This window comes from Lissotriton vulgaris, chromosome 8 (assembly GCF_964263255.1).
Source record: "Lissotriton vulgaris chromosome 8, aLisVul1.2, whole genome shotgun sequence".
Lineage (NCBI taxonomy): Eukaryota > Metazoa > Chordata > Amphibia > Caudata > Salamandridae > Lissotriton > Lissotriton vulgaris.
In genome coordinates, this window is record NC_141696.1 from 1,545,218,821 (window position 1) to 1,545,243,404 (window position 24,584).

Below are 24,584 nucleotides of genomic sequence, written 5' to 3' on the forward strand. Positions count from 1 at the left end.
AATGAACACTTGAAAGACCCTAAGCAATCAAAAGATCTACACATGAGAAAGTACAGAAAGATTTTATAAAAATACCCATCTACAAAACATCAGGTACACTTCTGCATTTTAAAACTGAATAACTATACAAGACTTTAATTGCAGATGAACAAAACCATACTGATAAAAAAAACTAGCTAATTAAGTTGAGATTTCAACACGCATGGATCTGCAGAAAGACACAGGTCAGTCTAGATCAAGATCATATGAATGTACTCAGTGCGACAAAGCCTTTATTACAAAGACACAGCTGATACATCACCAAACTCTTACTGGTGACAAACCATATGAATGTTCAGAATGCTACAAAGCTTTTAATCACAAGGGTGAACTATCACTACATCAGAGAAGTCACACTGGGGAGAAACCATATAAATGTTCCGACTGTAACAAGGCTTTCAAACAAAAGAGTAAGCTTTCAGTACATCAGAGAAATCACACAGGTGAGAAACCTTATAAATGTTCTGAGTGTGACAAGGCTTTCATTACAAAAAGACATTTGATGATACATCACCTATCTCACACCAGCGAGACACCATATAAATGTTCTGAATGTGACAAGGCTTTCAAGCAAAAGGCTCATCTATTGCTTCACCACAAGAATCACACTGGGGAGAAACCGTATAAATGTACAGAATGTGACAAGGCTTTCAAGCAAAACTTCAAGTTGGTACAACATCACAGAATTCACACTGGTGAGAAACCATATATATGTTCTTAATGTAACAAGGCTTTCAAGCAAAAGAGTGACCTTTCATTACATCAGAGACCTCACACAGGGGAAAAACCTTATAAATGTTCTGAGTGTGGCAAGGGTTTTATTACAAAAAGAGAGATGAGAATACATCAGCGAACTCATACTGGCGAAAAACCATATACATGTTCTGAATATGACACGGGTTTCATTACAAAGACACAGCTGATGTTACATCACCGAACTCATACTGGTGAGAAACCATACATATGTTTTGAATGTAGCAAGGCTTTTGTTCCAAAGAAACAGTTGAAGATACATCTGCGAACTCATACTGGTGAAAAACCATATAAATGTTCTGCATGTGACAAGGCTTTCAAGCAAAAGAGTGAATTAACATTACATGGTGTAGCAGGGATTCCGTTCTCCTACAGAACTGTGCATAGAGATCTAGAACCTTAGTGAATTAGGGTGACCCAAAACTCACCTCAGTATCCAAAATCCCCTTACCGAGCTAGCTACAGTGTCTCATTGGTCATAACAAACTCCCAATGACTTAGACAAACCAGAACATGAACTTAGGTTACCTCAGGTATCGTGGAACACATGAACACTCTTTCGCTCTATAATCATTTCAAACCAGAAGTTGGAGTAAAGAGGACACGTGCATATTTGAAATATTTATTAATCAATGCAATGTTCTCAAACGCAGTATCTTATACAATACTAACAAACAGATTATAAGAATCAAAGTTATCAGCATAGTTACTAGTCCATAGTACGCAAACGGTGATAGCATATTATAATGCTGAAATGAATAGGAATTAGCAACACCTATTTCTCACCTCCCTATTTAGCATATTATATTATATTATGAAGGTCTCTTTTTGGGTTTTAGCAGGGCGGGCCCATACCTCTAAATGTCAGGAGGAGAGGATCACATCATCAGCTACCAGCTCTCTGCATGCGAAGCATCATCAAGTGTGTTCTTGCATTTCCTGTAACTCTATCTTAAACCCGCTTAGAGCCCAATGTTGGCAGCGACTGTATTTATGTCATGTCTAATGTGGTGCGAAGATCAGACCTCCCAGCAACCTTGTATCGAGTTATTCTTAGAGGGTTCAGCACTCACTGTTCAGACAGTGTACCAAGCAAAACTGATATCAGAATAATAACACATTATTCTCAAATAAATCACATCACTCTTCTAGGTTGAAAGCTACAACAACAAGTATGTGTTGTGTGCAAACTGAAGCCGAAGGAAAAATGGCGTTTAAACATGTAATAAGCTCATGCTAACTTAACACAGTATATATAAAGAAGTATCTATATGACACTCCCCCCAATGATCCGAGCACGGTCAAAAAAGTAAAGTCAACACTAAAATAGGGGCATAACATGAAAGCAGAGTTCAACAATATTGAGCTAAGCTAAAATATAAAAATATGTATGAATGCCTATAGTGGCTAAACAAATTTTATCAAAAGACTGCAACGTTAGGCCTCTGAAATACAAGGATATAGGACCAGGCCGCATAAATCCAAATGTTTATAAGAAGAAAGGCACTTTTCAAAAAAATAAAAAGTCACATGCCATAATAATGAAAGTCTCCAAGGCATCTCATGATTGGACAGAATATGCAAAATATGCAGCAACAGCTTCCAACATGAAATCACTGTCATCATCCGAAAACAGTTCAGCCATCCAATTAAGTAATGGGAAAGAACATACGTGCTCTTCCAGCACCGGATCCTCTAGCAACATCAGAAGACAACTCAGTGGGTTCTCAAGAACGCTATGTGCCAGAAAGTCATGCGCCGCTGCGGGTATGTCCCACTGACCCATTAGTCCATGCATCGCTGCCAAGGCCATAACCCTTTCGCCAGAACAAACCAACTCGTGAGCAACTACGGGGCTCATCAGGTGATTAAAATCGACGTCAGGAGAAGTCTTCAAGCAGAGACACAAATCAATGGCCCAGTCGAAATCACAGCTCAGGCAATGAAACACAGGCTGGACACATGTGAAATAGGAAAATTGGAACGATAATCCAAAAGCCGTGCTTAAAGTCGCAAGCGGCAGGGTGCCATAGTAATCAAGCATCCGGTTACGAAACAGTGTCAGGAGGAGTTGAACGGCTTCTTGCGCAGGACGGGCATCCATGTTTTATAAAGCAAAACAATATCAAAATGCCTGCAGCTAAAGCCAGCAAAACAGGGAATCCGCCAAACAAACTTGAAAATATAGAATGAAAAAAGGCGGGGATGACACCAAATATTTTCTCAAAGTTAGTCACGAGACCACTGCTAACTAATTTAAAAAAATGAGCGAGACCAGACGTGGAGGAGGCATTAAAGATTTGATGAACCAGCTCGCAGAAATGAAACAGCAAGTCAGTATTTAAAAGTGCCTGCACCTCTGTGCGTGTGTTAGCTATGTGAAGGACATAAGTTTCACGGGCCGAGCTCAGGGCCACTTCTTTTTGAGACAAAAGGGCTCTTATTCTACTCATACCATTGAACTCCGCTTTCAAGGTTGGGATGCGCGGCCAGATGGAAACATCTGAATTCCCATGTGTGGGAGGGTATAGCACATTTTTGCAACACACCACACGTTCTGATACAGTTACCACATAAGCGATACCGATTATTAAACCACAACAATCCTCGTTATTCAAAAGCAAATAACAACCATTTGTCAATAATGTAAATGTGGGAACTATCGCTGGAACCGGTGTGCCTTTCAAAACATTAGCCAAATTAGGCCGGTCCTGATTACAAGAACCGTGTAACTGGATGTGTCGGCATATTAATGAACGGTCAGGCGACTGCGTGCATTCTTCACCATTAAGATTCACTTCCTTACCATCCTTTAGACATCCGTATGTGTATGGTAAAGACCATGCCTCATGGAGGAATGCGCTACCTAGTGGTTCATATCGCCCTATTGCAATGTACCGCATACAATTAGTGAATTTGTACAAAGCAAATGGTAATGTAATTAATCCATGGATAAGCCACGATTCTAACCTTTCAATATGTAACATAGAAAATGATGCATCACGCATTGAAAGCATGCGCTGCTTTTCAGTCAAATTAAATGGGGCAAAGAGGGAAGACACGTTCATGTAACTCCAGGGCACACGACCCGCCTTAAGTGTCTGTAGTGTCCATGCAAACTGCATTACAGAACGCAATTGATTTTGACCATGGTATAACACAGACACCTCATCATGCACAATGTCAACAACAGAAGAAACAATATTATTCAACGTGTAAATTCGGGAAGAAAGCATGTTAATACTGTTATCTACAACCACAAGCACTTTTTCCAAAGTAGCTTGGTCAATAGCCCTTATTCGTTTAGCAGCTTCAATTTGTGAAAATTTCCAAATCTCATTGTAAATCGCATAAATCCACCATTTAGTTCTACCCTTAGCTGGGCCTTTTATAAAATCATTTAGATCTACATTATCACTCAACTGGGACAAATGTAGTTTAACAGCAGCTAATGTGGAATGTTGTAGCCAATTCTGACACAATTTGCCCACTGAGTAAGTTGTAACAGTATGAGCAGCCTCAAAACGAGGATCAGGTCTGTCTTGTGTAAAACCTTCAGACAAGCCCAGAAAACGACGTTGGCAAGAATCAGAGCTTCTATGCCACATCAGCCAACCCTTTGGATCCAAACTGGATACATTAAAGGATGAATTGTGCAATAGTGCTTGTAAATCACGAATGGACAATTTAGTATAATTACTCCAACCTGAATATTCTTCCAATTCGGGGATAGTTGGTGTATTTAATTTTTTAGAAGTTGCCAATCTAAAGCATGTTGTTTGTGAAATGGTAGAATTTAGAAACAACATTTGATTCGGGATGAGACATGCACGGTGCAAAGCCTCAATGCCTTGTACCTGCCAATATTTGGTACCCCAAACCGATTTAAGGTCAATTATTTCCTTCCATAGCTCGTAGCCATCTACAGCTAACTTGTCTAGAAAGGACTTCGAATACAGCAATTTAGTATCGGTAAGTCTAACTTTGGACATGGACTTTTGTGTCATTTTAAAATAAAACGACTCAGGATTTGACTGATTAAAGTCTGTGAAATAGGTGTATTTTTCCAGAAATGTACTGGAGCTGCCTTGTAATGGAGCTGGGCAATGTTCCCATTGTGTGTAATTCACATTACCCCTCCTGGAACTTGTTTTATGGAGAAAATGATTACCATAATGTTGAAAGCAAAACAAATCACCATAATTAATAGAATCTAAGTATAAATCCTCAGCATCAAAGGCAGCATAATATTTCAAATCAGAGAACAATGCTTCCACGGCCTGAATATCCCAATCATCAGAACGGATGTTTTGTTTCACTACATCCCCCATATTCACTCTAAGCACATTTGGAACATTAATCACTTCAGTGGGGCCATGAATTTGAAACCTAACCGCATCCCACACAATCCCATCAAGGACAGGCCAAGCAGTGATGTTAACTGTATTCAACTCCCTTTTCAGTCTGTGCGCCGAATGTGACGAGGAAAGTGGGGCCAATGTTCCATTAAGGTGTCGAATTCCTGTTCTCTCTTTGACATAGTGTCCATCGATCAGATGGAAAAAATAAAACACAAAACCAATTGACATAAAAATATAAATTGAAAAAAGAACCAGCCAAATATATGTCCATGGGGAATCAAAAAATGTTTTTTAAATAACGTGACATATGTTGCTAAACGTGAGGGGTTTTTCGAATGTGTTGAAACAGAGTCAAAAGAGAATCTGGATTCTGTGGCCAAACGAGTCTGTAAATCGGGCATTGATAAATCAGTTGGATAGGTATAATTCAGGTCATCATTGTTATTAATAGGAAAAGTGTTCAATAAAGGACTGGAAACCACAGGCATCTCGAGGGTCACCGCTGGCTCAGCACTAGAAGTAATGGCCAACACAGAATGTCTCACCATGGAAGGACAGGATACTGCCGGTGTCATGCTATGAAGAATCGGCCACCCTGTGTGTCTTGACATTGTCAATTGAGATAAATCTGTTTTCCTTACGACCTGGAAGCGGTGGTAATATGACTGTTCTCGTGCCCTTCACTCCAAGAACTCGAACTGGTGCACGATACGAAGGACCAAATTCTTTCTTGTTATCGATCTTCTCTCGAACCAGTTCTCCAACTTGGGGTAGCCAGCCAACTACCGGGATCTGCAATGCAACATCCGATGTGGAGAGCAAATGTTCTTTAGCTAGACTGTCTCTGGTCTTTTGTAGATCCTGTAAAACATTGCGATGTTCATCTACGTCAAAGGCCGCGGCCTGGGCCTTGCAGTCTAGACCGTCGAGGTCAGGAACATACATCTTGATACCAAAGAGCATTTCGTATGGGGTCCGCCCACCCAGGGACCTTCTAGGGAGATTATTAAGAGCACGCTGCACGCCATTAAGGTGGGCTAGCCAGTTTCTGCCAGTGCCTATAACTTGAGCTGTCAAAGATTGCTTTAAGTCACGGTTCATTCGTTCCACTACACGGTTACCCTCAGGTCTGTACGGAGACGAAAACTTGACTTGGACCCCCAACGAAACCATAGCATCCTTATACACCTTAGAGGCGAAAGCCGGACCCTGATCCGAATGGAAGGTACCACAGGCAAAAATCCCTACAAAGACACGCAAATCTCTTATGACAGTCCGTGAATCAGCGCTGCGATGGGGCCATACCCACACAAAGCGTGTGCATGAATCAACTGCTACTAAGATGTACTTATACGCAGTATCAGAAGAAAAAGGACCGCAGTGATCTAAATAAACACATCCTAGTGGTTTATTAGAAATGTACAACTGTGTCTGTGGCGGACGCGCAGCAGTCGAAGGCTTGATCTGCTGGCAAATGTCACATTGAAGGACATAATCACGCGTCTGTTTGTACAGTCCCCGCCACCAGAACCTCTGTTGTAACTGAGTTACAGTGGCCGAAACGCCCGCATGCGCAGACGCCACACCTTCATGAGCCGCTGTAATCAGAGTAGCTCTGCGATCTGAGTTAGGAACCAAACGTTCACCAACATCAGGAATTTTCACATAAGGAACCTTATCGGGACTTAAGTGGTACGTGTACTCCGAAGGGAACCCCGCAGGATATTTACCTCCCTTCTCAGTGGCAGCTACAGCCGCCAAGATGTCATCATCTATTTTACTTTTGGACCGTGTAACAGCTGCAACTAAGTATTTTGATACTTCTGACTTCGCCGCTTCATCAGCAAGCGAATTACCGACAGCGTGGACTCCCACGCGCTGGTGGCCAAGAGTATGAATCACAAACACGAGTGGTAACTTTTCCTTAAGTTCAGCCACTCGGACCCAGATCATTTTATGTTTTATTGTGCTACCTTTGGAATCACGAAAATCATTCTGAATCCAAAAGAACAAGTTCTCATTGTAAGACTGGACACAGTAGTAAGAGTCACTTACGATTAAAGTCGTCACACAAGGATCAGCGTACTCTAATGCGAGCATCAGAGCACTAAGTTCTGCTAACTGAGCGGTGTAGTCCCCAAGTGTCTGCGTGTGCACGACACTGGACTTGAACTCCTCGTTCACCATGGCACTGACCACAATGGCGCATGTGGAAACGTAGGCATGTTTAGAGCCATGCGCAACCTGCGCCGATCCATCAGTGTAAATGATGCAATGGAAATCCTCCAACGGCCGCATTGCTAAAGGAGCCGGATGAACAAATTCATACTGTAAGTACTCCTGCGACCGTAAAGTGGCGTCAAAAATAAACGTGACATCCTGGGATGACAAGGATGCAGCCCATTGAATCCACCGAGGGTGCAAAGCTTTGGAATTTGGTACACTGGCTTTCCTAACTGCCTCCAAGGCAGGACACGGGGTAACAACCAACATGCGTTTTCCCTGTGACAGGGCACGTTCCTTGAGAATTGCCATCTGCACAGCCGTCAAAACTTTCTCCACAGTGGAAAAACGCATTTCAGCCGAAGTGTACAAGTGTGACTTGTAAGCAATAGGTACTGTATCTCCTTCATTAAAAGTTAGGTACGTGAAACCCACCGTCCCAGGGATAATTCTTATCACCAGGTTGGTTTGGTTATCACGAGTCTGTAAATATTCAGAAGCGAGCAGATCAGCTTGCAAAGATTGCAGAATAGCTGAATGCTCAGGCAGCCAGCATGATTTGGAAAAAGATGGTTGTATCAAAGCATACAACGGCTTGATACGCTGGGCATATTCCGGAATGTAAGTTCTCCCGAAATTCAAAAAGCCCAGTAAAGATTGTAATTTTTTCAGTGTTGTTGGAGAGCGCAACTGTGCGCATTTCTCTAGGAAATGAGGAGCCAACCCCTTTCCTTCATTGTTAAGCTCGTAACCCAGAAACAACACTGTATACTCAGCAATGTGCGACTTTGGAAAGTTAAACTTGTAACCCATGTCTGCAAAGTTACAAATTATGCTATTAACACGACACAGATGCTCCCAAAGTTCGTCGTCTGTGAGATAAATGTCATCCACATACGAACAAGCAACTGGGTCGATTCTCTCCAAAAGAGAGACTATGCGGGCGGAAAAAACTCCAGGGCTATTCTTATAGCCCATTGGGAGACGCCGAAGCATTTTTTGCACACCGCCGCATGTAAAGGAGGTCCATTGGGAACTTAGACCATCCAATCTATGGGCATAAAAACCATTGGAAATGTCAAGCGTGGTTTTGAACCGTTTATGCTCAAGACTATTCATTAGAGCAGAGCCGTGAGTATTCTGTACTGCACAGTTACGGCAATGCGAGTTCAAATGCCGGTAATCCAATACCAAACGATATGAGCCGTCCGGCTTGTTTACACTAAAAAGGGGGTTATTCATCGGTGACACACACGTTTCAATTACACCTTGATATTCCAATTGTTCAAGGATAGCCGCGACTGAAGCTTTGGCTTCACGTCGTATGGGATATTGGGGTTGAGGCTGCGGCTGAGACCGTAAAGGAATCTCGTGGCTCGGAGACAATTTATCCCAGCCACATTGATTGCGGTACACAGCCGGCGCAAGCGCCAGAGCCCACTCTTCTGCAAAATGCAGCGCTTCCACTCTCGACACAGTGTGCGCGAAACTGGGGAGGATCACCTCCTCCCCTCGCGGAGCTGCGAGAACAAAAGGCGGGGGCCAGTCAGCCTCCGAAAGCAAAATGTCATACGTAGACGAAAGATTTTCCCAAAATACCCCTTTTACAGTTCGCTGTATGTCACCTTCTATTAACAGGACAATTTCAAAAAGTCTATCAGGGGGAGCAACTCTTGTATCAGCCGTTTCAATCACAACATAAGCGTCAGTCGCTGTCACCTTCAGTAGTGGACGGAGGGCCTCTCTCACTATGGTAATATCCGCCGCGCTGTCCAGCAAGGTCAGAGCCCACGTCAGATTCCGAAGCCGCGTTCTCACTATCTGGGGCATATCGATGCACTGTTAAGGCGGCAACTTTCTTCTTGGCAAACTGCGGTCTCTTGGGCGTAGTGCCTTCCTGCTGCTCTCCACCGGTTCGCGGGCGGGGCTGACCACGTCCTTGCTGTCCACCCCGGCCCCTGCCGCCCCCTCCTCCACCGGTTGTCGTGGCCGATGAGTCCTGAAAGGAACGAGGAGAGCGTTGGTCAGAAGCCTGAAAACGTTCAGGTGATTTAATCATCGCGCGATCGCGCAAATCATAAACTCGATCCGACTGCGCAGGCAACGCAGACGCAGGACGAGAAACCTGTGTTTGTTGTTGTTGCTGTTGCTTACCCTGTTTCTGTTTTTTAGGCCAATTTTGTTTTTTGGACTTGGTTTGAACGTCTGTTTCCGAAGCTTGTCCCTGGGGCTGCTTCTTCTCCTTAGTAGAAAAAGGATTAAGACCCTTAGCATTGCGGCCAACTGTTTTATAAACCGCCACAATTATCCTTGCTAACTGTCGGGGTTTCTCGGCATCGGGATGTACCGCCAAAGCGTTAGCCACCTGAAAGTTCACTGCATCCCCCTTGACATTCGCAAGGATCAGATCGCAAACTACATCAAAGGTGCCACACAGGCGCATATCCAACTCCACCGCAGACTCCGGTCCGTGATCATCTTGAACACGTTTAAGGACCGAAGACAGATTGGACACAGACGGGGTGCCAAAGCATCTCGAATAGACCGCTGCAAAAGTCTTACACCAGGTCTCACAGTCAACAAGCTCAGGGGCCAAATCTTTCGGCAAACTAAGCGTTAGAATCCGGTGTTTTTCACCAGGAGTCGTATTAGAAAACACAGCCTCCAGCTGGTCAAATTTCTCGGCAAGCCAGAAAGGAAAATCATCCTTATCCTGGGCCTTCTTGCCCATTACGGAATTCACCATGACAGGACTGATTTTCAAACCAGCCTGCCCTGCCGGAAGGTGCGCACCTCTAGGGGCTGCACCTTGAACATTACGACTTGTGTAAAGTACAAGCGCTCTAATCACGGCAAAAGCGACAACATGAAGTCGCCTAAGTTCACCCAAGTTACAATTGCCGTGATTAGGGTGAGGAGTAAATCCAGCCAAAGCGGGCCAATTTGCGCCCGGAATGGACAAAGGACCTAATCTCGGAGCGGTCAAAGAATGGGGTAGGGCGCCACCAAACCAAACTCCATGCTGCCAAACATCTATAGGAACTTCCTGTGCTCTGTACGGAGCATACTCAGCAGGTACAGGAGAGGCAGTGTACAAGTGGAAAACTCCATGTAGGAGAGTAGGGTCTGCAATCCTATGATCACCCCAGATTTTTGCTTTTTGCTTCACTGGTTTACGACTTTCTCTGGCTGTGGGCCTGCTAATCAGACCCACAGCCTAGCTGTTCTCTCACTAAATTGACATGTGCCTTAGGTACATTCACCAATTGGTACTGGGCCTCCTTATCGGACCCTGTAACTCAGGGCATAGGTGTACCCAGGGCCTACCAGGGGCTGCAGCATGTATTATGCCACCCCTGGCTGGCCATCTAAGTCTGACACAACTGGCTGCACGACAGCTGGGGCAAGGTGGTGTAATCACCCTTTGCTGTAGATATAGTATACCTATATCTAACCCTAAAATGGACACATAGATTCCTATCAGTCACTCCTATAGCAGGCCTTGACAATCCTGAAGGCAGAGTGCTTGGAATTATGTGAGATGGTGCTCTGGCATGAGCTGACCCCGTTTGCAGCTTGCGGAACCAAGTCCTAATAGCTGTTCCATGATAACGCGTACCATATACTCTTAAGTGCATTATAATCCTCGCGGTTATATGCCAACTCTGGTATCGCTTTATCAAAACATGTCGAGTAAGGTGTCATACGAATTGGAATACTAACCCCTCGCCAATTCTGGTGACGGGGTTAGCTTCCACCCTTCTAGAGGGACACGACATGGATGTAACTGTGAACCCCGGTTAAAGTTAACTCAAGCCTCAGCTCCACAAAATGGATGCTGCCACCACAGACACGAGTCTGACTTCCTGCTGCTGGGAGTCCTTCCAGCGAGGAGAGCTTGGACAAAGGATTTCCTGTCGTGGGCGGTGCTAGCACCATCCCAGACAGGGTTATGTGTATCCCAGGTAGGCAGGGCTTTAGAGGAAGGTGACTGCAAGTGGCACCCCGGTGCTCACTATGCATAGGCCGGCTCAAACCAGTTCTAGGGGCACACCAGCCCCTGAGCTGGGGGAAGTCCGGCATGGGAGAGGGGTGTAACCACCCCCCCTTCCTGGTCCCACCCCCGGGCAGGACCTAGTCGCGTGCCTGCCCCCTTTTGCAGGATAAAGGTAGGAGCAGGCCCCCTTCCAGATTAGATCATCTTTGAATCCTGAAACTACTTTCCACGAAAGGAACTCAAGACTTCTTCTCAAGATGTCTCCCTTGTGACTAAGGAGTAGTCACCCTGCACCCGCAGGCACCATCTAAGAACACTGCGGTTTGCTGCACGTCCTTCCTCCGGAATCCGACTGACCAGCACGACGAGACCCGGCTTCCCTGGCACCTCTGACCTCTACCTGCATCTACAGCTAAGCTGAGAACCGTGGGTGTGACGAGACCTCGAGGGACTGGCCATCTTCAGAACTGCACGACGCTTATCCAGCACGACCGCCGAGGGATCCTCGAGTGAGTGCTTTAGGGCCCGAGAAGCCCTGACCCTGAGCAGCTCCAGCACCGAAGTCCAGCCTCCCAGCATCCACGAGATCTGCGTGGGGCCCTTCTGCTCTTTGCTGCTCACCGCGTTGTCCGGCCACTTGCCCGTTGGCTTGTAGCCCTCCTGACGACGAACCACGACGACAACACCGCTGGTCTGGTTGCTCCAGACTGGCCCTTGCTCCCCTCCAACAGAGGAGCACCCCGGACCCTCCTGGTCCACTCCAAACGCCATTTTAAGTCCACCGCGTGGGCTTGCATTTGCCAAGACTTGTTGCCCCAATCCTGGGTCCAGCGACGTCGACAGCAGAGAACACCGTGGGACAGCTCGCACCTCCATCCTGGTCGCCGACAACGCCTCCTGGTCCGAGAGACTGCAGAGTCCAGCGTCGCCCACTCACCTGGTCGAGGTGACTTCGCCCGGTGCCATCCTGGTGCCCATCTAATCACTGGCTAGTGATTCAGAACTTGGTCCCCTCTGCTTACAGGTATCCATCTTCATCGATCCAGGCTTGGGTCGCATCGAACTTCTTCACTGGTCGCCTGCCAGCAACTTCTTCTTTCAGGCTCCATAGACTGCAACGAGGATTCCCGACGTCTTTTGAACCCTATGCATCCGCAGCCCCTGGGCTAGGTAACTCGAGTACCTCGGTGCTCCAGCATAGCTTAACTATCTAAGTGTCCAGATCCTTTTTCGTTTCAGCTCTACCTAGTCGGATTCGTCCAATAACACTAACTTTGTAATTTCTAGCATCCATAGACTTTGTCCCGCCTTACGCGTGAGAGTTTCCACTCTGCACACGACGTCCCTAGGCCTCCTGCTCGTAATCTAAAGGTTCAGTAGTCTAGTCCTAGCGATCCTAAAGCCTATGAGAGTAGTACTTACCTGCTAGTAATTTCGCATTCCACTTTCATAGTATATGGTTTTTCGTGGCCCTCGGGCATTTGTGTAAATTGTGCAACTTGAAGTATTGTCTTAAGAGTTTTGTATTGTGCTTAGCTCCCTGACTCATAAAGGCCAGGGTAGTCTTGTTATAAATAAATACACTTTATTTTTCATAACAACTTGTGTGGTGTCCTTTCACTTGGTGTTCAAGGGGTATATGTGATGGTATAACAGCTGGCTTAACACGCCCTCTAGAATTTAGCCCGAAGACTGCTCTTGTCCATGCTACTAGGATAGCTGGTCTATAAGGTTGACTTACAACCAATCATCAATAAGGGTTGTTGGAATGATAAACAGTGATCACTAGAATAGTGAGCACTATATATCAGGCCACCTTCTCACATTGGTGAGCAGCGGTTGGGATTTGAGCTTGCTGTTGTTTTACCACACGTATCCTAAGAATATCATTTGAAAGATCACATAAGTACTAAGGTACATATAACTTAGCTTAGAATACTCTGAGTTCTACTGAACCAGCTGTTGTAGTTCAACAGGGCCTAGCACACCCTGACTACAACTCTAGCAAGGGATCAGTAGGCAAACAAATAGTGTAGGTAGGTGCATCACTTACACCTCACTAGAAGCATGTCTGACCACGGAGAATCTACACAGACTCCTCTGGTGGTTGAGGACCCTCCACAGGTCCCTTCAAGATATGCAGTTCTTAGCTTCCAGGAGATGAGACAAGTGTGTACCTCCAGGAAGCTAAAGCAGGGGTCTAACCCCACCATTCCCTTTCTGATTGGTCTCTTAGAGACTCATGATGCCAGAAGAGCTGCCAACGTTGGCCCTTCTAATCCAGATGGGAGTATGCCACCCTTAGAGGGAACCCCTGGGGACCCTGACCTCAACCTCAATGGATCAGGCAGTGAAATTGAGGAAGAGGATCAGGAGTTGTCAGGAGGTGAGGCAGACCAGGGTCAGGTAGAAGTCAGTAGACTCACCAGGTCCAACTTAAGCAGACATGAGAATGGAACTAGGGGACCCCTAGGGCCACTCTCAGGTGGGCTTAACATTGGGAGTGGACGAGTTAGATCTCTCTCTAGAGGCTCTAACAGATCCATTCGAACCAATGGCTCTCAGGCCTCTTCTCACAGAGGGATGACATCCCCTCAGAGAAGAGTGTATGAAGCTAAAATGAGGGAAGTCAATCTGAGGATTGAAAGGGAAGAACTTGCCCTGGCCAAAGAGAGACTTGCCTTTGCTAGAGAGCAAGAATTGAGTGGGGCAAACCCCACTGGTGGCAGCATTTTACCTAGAGAAAAGGACAGGAGTTTAGACACTAGACACCTGAGTAAGATAGTGCCCCCCTTTAAACAAGGGGATGATATCCACAAATGGATAACTGCTTTGGAGAGGGCCTGCACTGTCCAGTGCGTCCCCCAGAGTCAGTGGGCAGCTGTCTTGTGGCTCTCCTTTGAAGGCAAAGGAAGAGATAAGCTCCTCACTACTAGAGCTAAGGATGCTAACAATTACCAAGTCCTGAAAAATACACTGATTGATGGGTTTGGCTTAACCACTGAGCAGTACAGGGTGCTGTTCAGGGATACCCAGAAAATTCAGTCTCAGGATTGGTCTGACTTTGTGGATTGTGCCACTAAGGCTTTGGAAGGCTGGCTGCTGGGCAGTAAGGTTACTGATTATACAGGGTTGTACAATCTGATCATGAGAGAGCAGATTTTAAATAACTGTCAGAACCAGTTGTTGCATCAGCACCTTGTTGACTCAGATCTGACCTCTCCCCAAGAATTGGGAAAGAAGGCAGACAGATGGGTCAGAACAAGGGTCAAGCAGAACCAGGCTCAGAACCAGGGTGGTCAGAAGAAAGCAGACCAGAAGGGTAATACTAAGAATGAGCAAAATGACCAGAAGTCTTCGACAGGCCCCCAACAGAACAAAGAGGGTGGGGGGTCAGGCTTCCCAGAAAAAGAAGAATCAAGAAGGCCAGTCAAAAAGGTGGTGCCAATACTGTAAAAGTAAAACTCACTGGTTTAGTGAGTGCACCAAGAAAGGAGGACAAACTCCTGCCACTACAGCCCCTAAGGCACTTGCACCCCCAAGTTCAGTCAGTAGTGGTAGTGTTCCTCCCAAGGGGCTAGTTGGGTTAACCTTGGGATCTGAGGGGTATGACAACTTAGTTGGCACACTCACTCAGGCTGTCCTTGTCTGTACAGGGGATATGGATATGTCCCCTGATGTCAGTCCCAATACTTTGGGCAAATACAGGCAGACACCTTCAATCAATGGAAGAATGGCTCAGGCCTATAGGGACACTTGTGCCAGTGTCACCATGGTGACACCTAACTTTGTGGACCCTCGACAGATCATGCCAGGTACAGATTTCCTGGTGACCAATGCCAGCAACGTCACTACCAGTCATAGTATGGCGATTGTTGCTTTCTCCTGGGGAGGGGTAAGTGGCCAAAAGAAGGTTGTAGTTAGTTCAGACCTCCCAGTGGATTGTTTGTTGGGCAATGATTTGGAGTCATCACAATGGTCAGAAGTGGAGCAGAGGACTCACATGGAAATGTTAGGCTTGCCAGCACATGTGCTTGCTGTGACTAGGTCACAGGCCAGAAGATGCCCCACTTAACAGGTGCTGGATCCTGGAACAATGGACCTGACACCTTCCAAGCAGAGGAGCAGTAGGGTTAAGGCATTGCCTTCCCCCTTGCCCCAGGTTGAGGATCAAGTCTCTGAGGAGGCTGACCTGAAAGAGCTAAGGGAAACTGAGCCTAAAGAACTTGAACTTGATCAAGTTGAGTTTCTGGGCTCAGGGGGACCCTCTAGAGAAGACCTGGGGAAGGCACAGTTAGACTGCCCCTCACTTGAACCCCTCAGACAGCAGGCTGCTGCTGAGGCTGCAGGGAACGTCACAGGTGCCCACAGGGTATACTGGGATGATGGACTCCTGTACTGTGAGTCAAGAGACCCCAAGCCTGGTGCAACCAGGAGGCTGGTTATCCCATTGACTCTGAGAGGTTTCCTTCTTACCTTGGCCCATGAGATTCCCCTTGCAGGACACTTAGGCCAGACAAAGACTTGGGACAGGCTTTTCTCACACTTCCACTGGCCTCATATGAATGAAGATACCAAGGAGTTTTGTCGCTCCTGTGTCACTTGCCAAGCCAGTGGTAAGTCAGGTGGCACAACAAAGGCCCCCCTCATACCACTACCTGTGGTGGGGGTACCCTTTGAGAGAGTGGGGATTGACATTGTTGGTCCAATGGAACCCCAGACAGCATCAGGGCACAAGTTTATACTGGTGGTGGTGGACCATGCCACCAGGTATCCTGAAGCTATTCCACTTAGGACCACTACAGCACCTGTAGTGGCAAGGGCCCTAGTGGAGAAGTGTGGCTCACTGGTTAGAGGAGGCAGACCTGGAAGAAGAGGCCAGCCCGGGACCAGGGTTCAATTCCCGGCTCGGCGGGGTCTTGAGTCCTAAAATGTCCATGGACTCGACAATTCTCGCTCCGGTGCCTACTCGATTCACAGGTTCACACTCTGCAACTCTGGGCAATAGCTTGCTTAATCTCCACATCGGCCCCCTCGCAGCGGGATGCCTGGCTTTCACCTTGCGGATACCCTGCCGGGGTTATCTCACAGGGGAATACCAGGACGGGTTCCCTAAGCAAGCGCTTAGAAACCGCTTGGTGATTTGCGCTATATAAATTCCTGTACATTTACATTTTACATTTAGTTGGAGTGTTCTCCAGAGTGGGCTTCCCTAAGGAGGTTGTCTCTGACAGAGGTGCAAACTTCATGTCAGGATATCTGACTGCAATGTGGAAGGAATGTGGTGTCAATTACAAATTCACTACACCCTATCATCCACAGTGCAATGGGCTTGTTGAAAGGTTCAACAGGACCCTTAAAGGGATGATTCATGGACTACCTGAAAAGCTCAGGCGTAGATGGGATGTCCTGATACCCTGCCTCTTGTTTGCTTACAGAGAGGTCCCACAAAAGGGGGTTGGCTACAGCCCTTTTGAACTTTTGTATGGGCATCCTGTAAGAGGACCCCTGTGTTTGGTGAAGGAAGGATGGGAGAGACCTCTCAAAAAGCCTGCAACCAACATAGTGGACTATGTACTTGGTCTCCGCTCCAGGATGGCTGAGTACATGGAGAAGGCTTCTAAAAACCTTGAGGCAAGCCAAGAGCTCCAAAAAGCTTGGCATGACCAAAAGGCTGTCCTGACTGTGTACAAGCCTGGACAGAAGGTGTGGGTGTTGGAGCCAGTGGCCCCAGCAACACTCAAAGACAAATGGTCTGGGCCCCACACAATCCTTGAGCAAAAGGGAGAGGTCACCTACCTGGTGGACCTTGGAACTCCCAGGAGCCCCCACAGGGTGCTCCATGTGAATAGGCTCAAAGCATATGTTGACAGGAAGGACATGAGCTTGCTCATGGCCACAGATGAGGGACAGGAGGAAGAGAGTGACCCTCTCCCAGACCTGCTCACTCAGAATCCTGATGATGGATCAGTAGATGGTGTTGTCTTTTGTGGCAGCCTCTCTGAACATCAGCAGAAGGATTGTAAACTAGTTCTTCAATCCTTCAGACATATGTTCTCTCTGACACCCAGCCAAACTGATTGGTGTACCCATGAGGTTGACACTGGAGACAGTCTGCCTGTCAAGAGTAAAATCTACAGACAGCCTGATCATGTCAGAGACTGCATCAAGACAGAGGTGCAGAAAATGTTGGAGTTGGGAGTCATTGAACCCTCAGATAGCCCTTGGGCTAGTCCAGTAGTTCTAGTGCCAAAGCCTCACACCCAGGGTGGTAAGAAAGAGATGAGGTTTTGCGTAGACTACAGGGGTCTCAATGCAGTCACTAAGACTGATGCCCACCCAATACCAAGGGCAGATGAGCTTATAGATAGATTGGCTTCTGCCAACTACTTAAGTACATTTGACCTGACAGCTGGGTATTGGCAAATCAGGTTAGCTGAGGAGGCCAAGCCTAAGACATATTTACAACAAGGGGTGGTGAGGGACAGAGTCTCTGAATTAAGCAGAAAGCTCTCACCCAGTCAAGAGATCAGGGCTAGATCCAACACCGTTTTTTAGCTCACTGCACCATCCCAGTTTCAGAACCTGGCTGTATGCAAATTAGTCTGTTCCTGTCCCAGTGCATGATGGGAACAGGGCAAACCAAACTACAAAAGCCAATTCTTACACTGGGAAGGAAACAAGCTCCCGGGGACCGGTTTCTGGCATTACAGCCGTCTTCGGCCCGGTTTGCTTGAATCCTGATGGTGCAATGAGCAAGGGTCTCACATCTGAGAATACCCTTCCACGCTTAGGGTGGACAAAAATATTTACAACAAGGGGTGGTGAGGGACAGAGTCTCTGAATTAAGCAGAACGCTCTCACCCAGTCAAGAGATCAGGGCTAGATCCAACACCGTTTTTTAGCTCACTGCACCATCCCAGTTTCAGAACCTGGCTGTATGCAAATTAGCCTAAGACAGCATTTTCTACCCCTGGTGGGCATTATCAGTTTGTGGTAATGCCCTTTGGTTTGAAAAATGCACCTGCCACCTTCCAAAGGCTGGTGAATCAAGTTCTCACTGGGCTGGATGACTTCTGTGCAGCATATCTTGATGATATAGCTGTCTTTAGTTCCACCTGGGAGGATCACCTGGTCCACCTGAGGAAAGTGTTAGAGGCTCTGCAGAAGGCAGGCCTCACTATCAAGGCTACAAAGTGCCAGATAGGGCAGACACAGGTTGTATACCAGGGCCACCTTGTAGGTGGAGGTCAGGTTCAGCCATTGGAGAGCAAGATCCAGACCATCAAGGACTGGGCTCCTCCAACCACCCAGACTCAGGTTCGAGCTTCCTTGGGCCTGACTGGTTATTACAGAAAGTTTGTCAGAAATTATGGAACCATTGTGACTCCACTTAATGAACTGACAAGTAAAAAGATGCCAAAGAAAGTTCAGTGGACAGCAAGCTGTCAAAAGGCATTCGATGACCTAAAACAGGCCATGTGCACTGCACCTATCCTAAAGAGTCCAGACTTCTCCAAATCATTCATTGTCCAGACAGATGCATCTGAGTTGGGTGTGGGAGCTGTTCTATCTCAACTGAATTTTGATGGCAACGACCAGCCCATTGCTTTTATTAGCAGAAGGCTGACCCCCAGAGAGAAAAATTGGTCAGCTATTGAGAGGGAGGCCTTTGCTGTGGTTTGGGCCCTGAAGAAGCTGAGGCCATACTTGTTTAGCACTCACTTCAAGATTCAGACCGACCATAAGCCCCTCTTGTGGCTAAGTCAGATGAAGGGTGAAAACCCCAAACTTCTTAGGTGGTCCATTTCCCTACAGGGGATCAATTTTACAGTGGAGCATAGACCTGGCACTGATCATGGCAATGCAGATGGGCTCTCCAGGTATTTCCACTTAGAGCAAGAAGACTCACCTGGTCAAGGTTAGTTTATTGTCCCAAAGTTTGGGGGGGGGGGCATGTAGGAGAGTAGGGTCTGCAATCCTATGATCACCCCAGATTTTTGCTTTTTGCTTCACTGGTTTACGACTTTCTCTGGCTGTGGGCCTGCTAATCAGACCCACAGCCTAGCTGTTCTCTCACTAAATTGACATGTGCCTTAGGTACATTCACCAATTGGTACTGGGCCTCCTTATCGGACCCTGTAACTCAGGGCATAGGTGTACCCAGGGCCTACCAGGGGCTACAGCATGTATTATGCCACCCCTGGCTGGCCATCTAAGTCTGACACAACTGGCTGCACAACAGCTGGGGCAAGGTGGTGTAATCACCCTTTGCTGTAGATATAGTATACCTATATCTAACCCTAAAATGGACACATAGATTCCTATCAGTCACTCCTATGGCAGGCCTTGACAATCCTGAAGGCAGAGTGCTTGGAATTATGTGAGATGGTGCTCTGGCATGAGCTGAGCCCGTTTGCAGCTTGCGGAACCAAGTCCTAATAGCTGTTCCATGATAACGCGTACCATATACTCTTAAGTGCATTATAATCCTCGCGGTTATATGACAACTCTGGTATCGCTTTATCAAAACATGTCGAGTAAGGTGTCATACGAATTGGAATACTAACCCCTCGCCAATTCTGGGGACGGGGTTAGCATTCCACCCTTCTAGAGGGACACAACATGGATGTAACTGTGAACCCCGGTTAAAGTTAACTCAAGCCTCAGCTCCACAAAATGGATGCTGCCACCACAGACACGAGTCTGACCTCCTGCTGCTGGGAGTCCTTCCAGCGAGGAGAGCTTGGACAAAGGGTTTCCTGTCGGGGGCGGTGCTAGCACCATCCCAGACAGGGTTTTGTGTATCCCAGGTAGGCAGGGCTTTAGAGGAAGGTGACTGCAAGTGGCACCCCGGTGCTCACTATGCATAGGCCGGCTCAAACCAGTTCTAGGGGCACACCAGCCCCTGAGCTGAGGGAAGTCCGGCATGGGAGAGGGGTGTAACCACCCCCCCTTCCTGGTCCCACCCCCGGGCAGGACCTAGTCACGTGCCTGCCCCCTTTTGCAGGATAAAGGTAGGAGCAGGCCCCCTTCCAGATTAGATCATCTTTGAATCCTGAAACTACTTTCCACGAAAGGAACTCAAGACTTCTTCTCAAGATTTCTCCCTTGTGACTAAGGAGTAGTCACCCTGCACCCGCAGGCACCATCTAAGAACACTGCGGTTTGCTGCACGTCCTTCCTCCGGAATCCGACTGACCAGCACGACGAGACCCGGCTTCCCTGGCACCTCTGACCTCTACCTGCATCTACAGCTAAGCTGAGAACCGTGGGTGTGACGAGACCTCGAGGGACCGGCCATCTTCAGAACTGCACGACGCTTATCCAGCACGACCGCCGAGGGATCCTCGATTGAGTGCTTTAGGGCCCGAGAAGCCCTGACCCTGAGCAGCTCCAGCACTGAAGTCCAGCCTCCCAGCATCCACGAGATCTGCGTGGGGCCCTTCTGCTCTTTGCTGCTCACCACGTTGTCCGGCCACTTGCCCGTTGGCTTGTAGCCCTCCTGACGACGAACCACGACGACAACACCGCTGGTCTGGTTGCTCCAGACTGGCCCTTGCTCCCCTCCAACAGAGGAGCACCCCGGACCCTCCTGGTCTACTCCAAACGCCATTTTAAGTCCACCGCGTGGGCTTGCATTTGCCAAGACTTGTTGCCCCATTCCTGGGTCCAGCGACGTCGACAGCAGAGAACATCGTGGGACAGCTCGCACCTCCATCCTGGTCGCCAACAACGCCTCCTGGTCCGAGAGACTGCAGAGTCCAGCGTCGCCCACTCACCTGGTCGAGGTGACTTCGCCCGGTGCCATCCTGGTGCCCATCTAATCACTGGCTAGTGATTCAGAACTTGGTCCCCTCTGCTTACAGGTATCCATCTTCATCGATCCAGGCTTGGGTCGCATCGAACTTCTTCACTGGTCACCTGCCAGCAACTTCTTCTTTCAGGCTCCATAGACTGCAACGAGGATTCCCGACGTCTTTTGAACCCTATGCATCCGCAGCCCCTGGGCTAGGTAACTCGAGTACCTCGGTGCTCCAGCATAGCTTAACTATCTAAGTGTCCAGATCCTTTTTCGTTTCAGCTCTACCTAGTCGGATTCGTCCGATAACACTAACTTTGTAATTTCTAGCATCCATAGACTTTGTCCCGACTTACGCGTGAGAGTTTCCACTCTGCACACGACGTCCCTAGGCCTCCTGCTCGTAATCTAAAGGTTCAGTAGTCTAGTCCTAGCGATCCTAAAGCCTATGAGAGTAGTACTTACCTGCTAGTAATTTCGCATTCCACTTTCATAGTATATGGTTTTTCGTGGCCCTCGGGCATTTGTGTAAATTGTGCAACTTGAAGTATTTTCTTAAGAGTTTTGTATTGTGCTTAGCTCCCTGACTCATAAAGAGCCAGGGTAGTCTTGTTATAAATAAATACACTTTATTTTTCATAACAACTTGTGTGGTGTCCTTTCACTTGGTGTTCAAGGGGTATATGTGATGGTATAACAGCTGGCTTAACACGCCCTCTAGAGTTTAGCCCGAAGACTGCTCTTGTCCATGCTACTAGGATAGCTGGTCTATAAGGTTGACTTACAACCAATCATCAATAAGGGTTGTTGGAATGATAAACAGTGATCACTAGAATAGTGAGCACTATATATCAGGCCACCTTCTCACACTCCAGAATTTGCGTCCACCGCCGGAAACGTCACCCACGAATAAAACAGTTCGTACGGGTAAGCATGTTCCGCACTCACCACCATAACCACAGCCAAGCCTTCCAAGGGAACATCATAAGCCCGCAAATGGTCACGCACCGCAATGCGACTATGTAGCGGAATGACCACGGCTTGTGCCATGACAGCACAGGAAAGAGAAAAAACAAAGCTAACTTTGTAGCACAACTGGGTAGTAATTCAAGGAAACCGTTTTTAGATAGATTCAAGCTTGAAAAGACCTATTACAAAAATAGGTAGGTTTCACCGACACCACCGTTTTCCGGAAACGGCAATGAAGGGGTTAAGGTTTGAATGATATACTACTCGAGTGTCATGATATAAAGCCAACAACGTATGGGCGCCATGTAGCAGGGATTCCGTTCTCCTACAGAACTGTGCATAGAGATCTAGAACCTTAGTGAATTAGGGTGACCCAAAACTCACCTCAGTATCCAAAATCCCCTTACCGAGCTAGCTACAGTGTCTCATTGGTCATAACAAACTCCCAATGACTTAGACAAACCAGAACATGAACTTAGGTTACCTCAGGTATCGTGGAACACATGAACACTCTTTCGCTCTATAATCATTTCAAACCAGAACTTGGAGTAAAGAGGACACGTGCATATTTGAAATATTTATTATTCAATGCAATGTTCTCAAACGCAGTATCTTATACAATACTAACAAACAGATTATAAGAATCAAAGTTATCAGCATAGTTACTAGTCCATAGTATGCAAACGGTGATAGCATATTATAATGCTGAAATGAATAGGAATTAGCAACACCTATTTCTCACCTCCCTATTTAGCATATTATATTATATTATGAAGGTCTCTTTTTGGGTTTTAGCAGGGCGGGCCCATACCTCTAAATGTCAGGAGGAGAGGATCACATCATCAGCTACCAGCTCTCTGCATGCGAAGCATCATCAAGTGTGTTCTTGCATTTCCTGTAACTCTATCTTAAACCCGCTTAGAGCCCAATGTTGGCAGCAACTGTATTTATGTTATGTCTAATGTGGTGCGAAGATCAGACCTCCCAGCAACCTTGTATCGAGTTATTCTTAGAGGGTTCAGCACTCACTGGTCAGACAGTGTACCAAGCAAAACTGATATCAGAATAATAACACATTATTCTCAAATAAATCACATCACTCTTCTAGGTTGAAAGCTATAACAACAAGTATGTGTCGTGTGCAAACTGAAGCCGAAGGAAAAATGGCGTTTAAACATGTAATAAGCTCATGCTAACTTAACACAGTATATATAAAGAAGTATCTATATGACAATGGGCGAATTCACACTGGGGGAAAACCACATAGGTGTTCTGAATGCAGTTATGCTTTCATTAAGAAAAACCAGTTGACGAGACACCAGAGAACCCACACTGGTGAGAAACCATATAAGTGTCCAGTGTGTGACAATGGTTTCTCTGCAAAGCAGCTGCTAACAACACATCAGAGAATTCACACTGGTGAGAAACCCTATACATGTTCTGAATGTCAAAAGGCTTTTAAGAGTAATGGTGAACTTTCGCTACATGAGAGAAATCACACTGGTGAGAAACCATATAAATGTCCTGAGTGTGACAAGTGTTTCACTACAAAGCAAATGCTAATAATACATCAAAGAGATCACACTGGAGAGAAACCGTATAAATGTTCTGAATGCCAAAAGACTTTCAAGCAAAGGAGTGGACTTTCAGTACATCAACGAAATCACACTTGTGAGAAACCTTATACATTTTCTGAAATTGACAAGGCTTTCATTACAAAAAGACATTTGATACATCCTGTATCTCACACAAGTGAGACACCATATAAATGTTTTGAGTGCGATAGGAATTTCAAACAAAATGGTCATCTATTGCTTCATCACAATAATCAAACTGAGGAGAACCCCTATAAATGTAGAAAATGGGACAATGCTTTCAAGCAAATGCAAGTTGATACTGCATCAGAGAAATCAAACGGAGGAGAAATGATACAAATGTGAAAAGGCTTTCAATCAACCGCAGGAACTATTAGTTCATCACAGAACCCATACTGGGAAGAAACCATGTAAATGTAATGTATGTCAAAAGGCTTTTAAGTGAACGATTGATCTATCACTACATCTGAGAATACACAATGTGGAGAAACTGTATAAATAGTTTTTACTGTGAAAAGGCTTTTATCACAAAGACAAAATTGATAATACAGCTGTAAAATCAAATGGTAATCCGTCATTTTAGCTAAGAAGCTGCCTAGTGTAAAATCATAAAAATGCATTAATTGCGAAAAGTATTTTATTACTGAGCGATCCAGTGACTTATCAGATAATTCATAGTAGAGAGAAAGCATGTAAATGTTCTGAATGAGACAAGGCATTCACTCCAAGATATAGCTAATAAGATATAAGAGAGCACACGCTGTTGAGAAATTTAGAAATGTTCTGAATGTGATACAGCTTTCATGCAAAAGAATAATATTTCAGAAAGTCAACTATCAGGAAAT

At 46.4% G+C, this 24,584-nt stretch overlaps 1 pseudogene; it reads left to right on the forward strand.

The window, feature by feature from the left end:
• The first annotated feature begins 202 nt into the window (after window positions 1-202).
• LOC147700328 (uncharacterized) lies at window positions 203-24,241 on the forward strand (annotated as a pseudogene).
• Window positions 24,242-24,584: the final 343 nt, after the last annotated feature.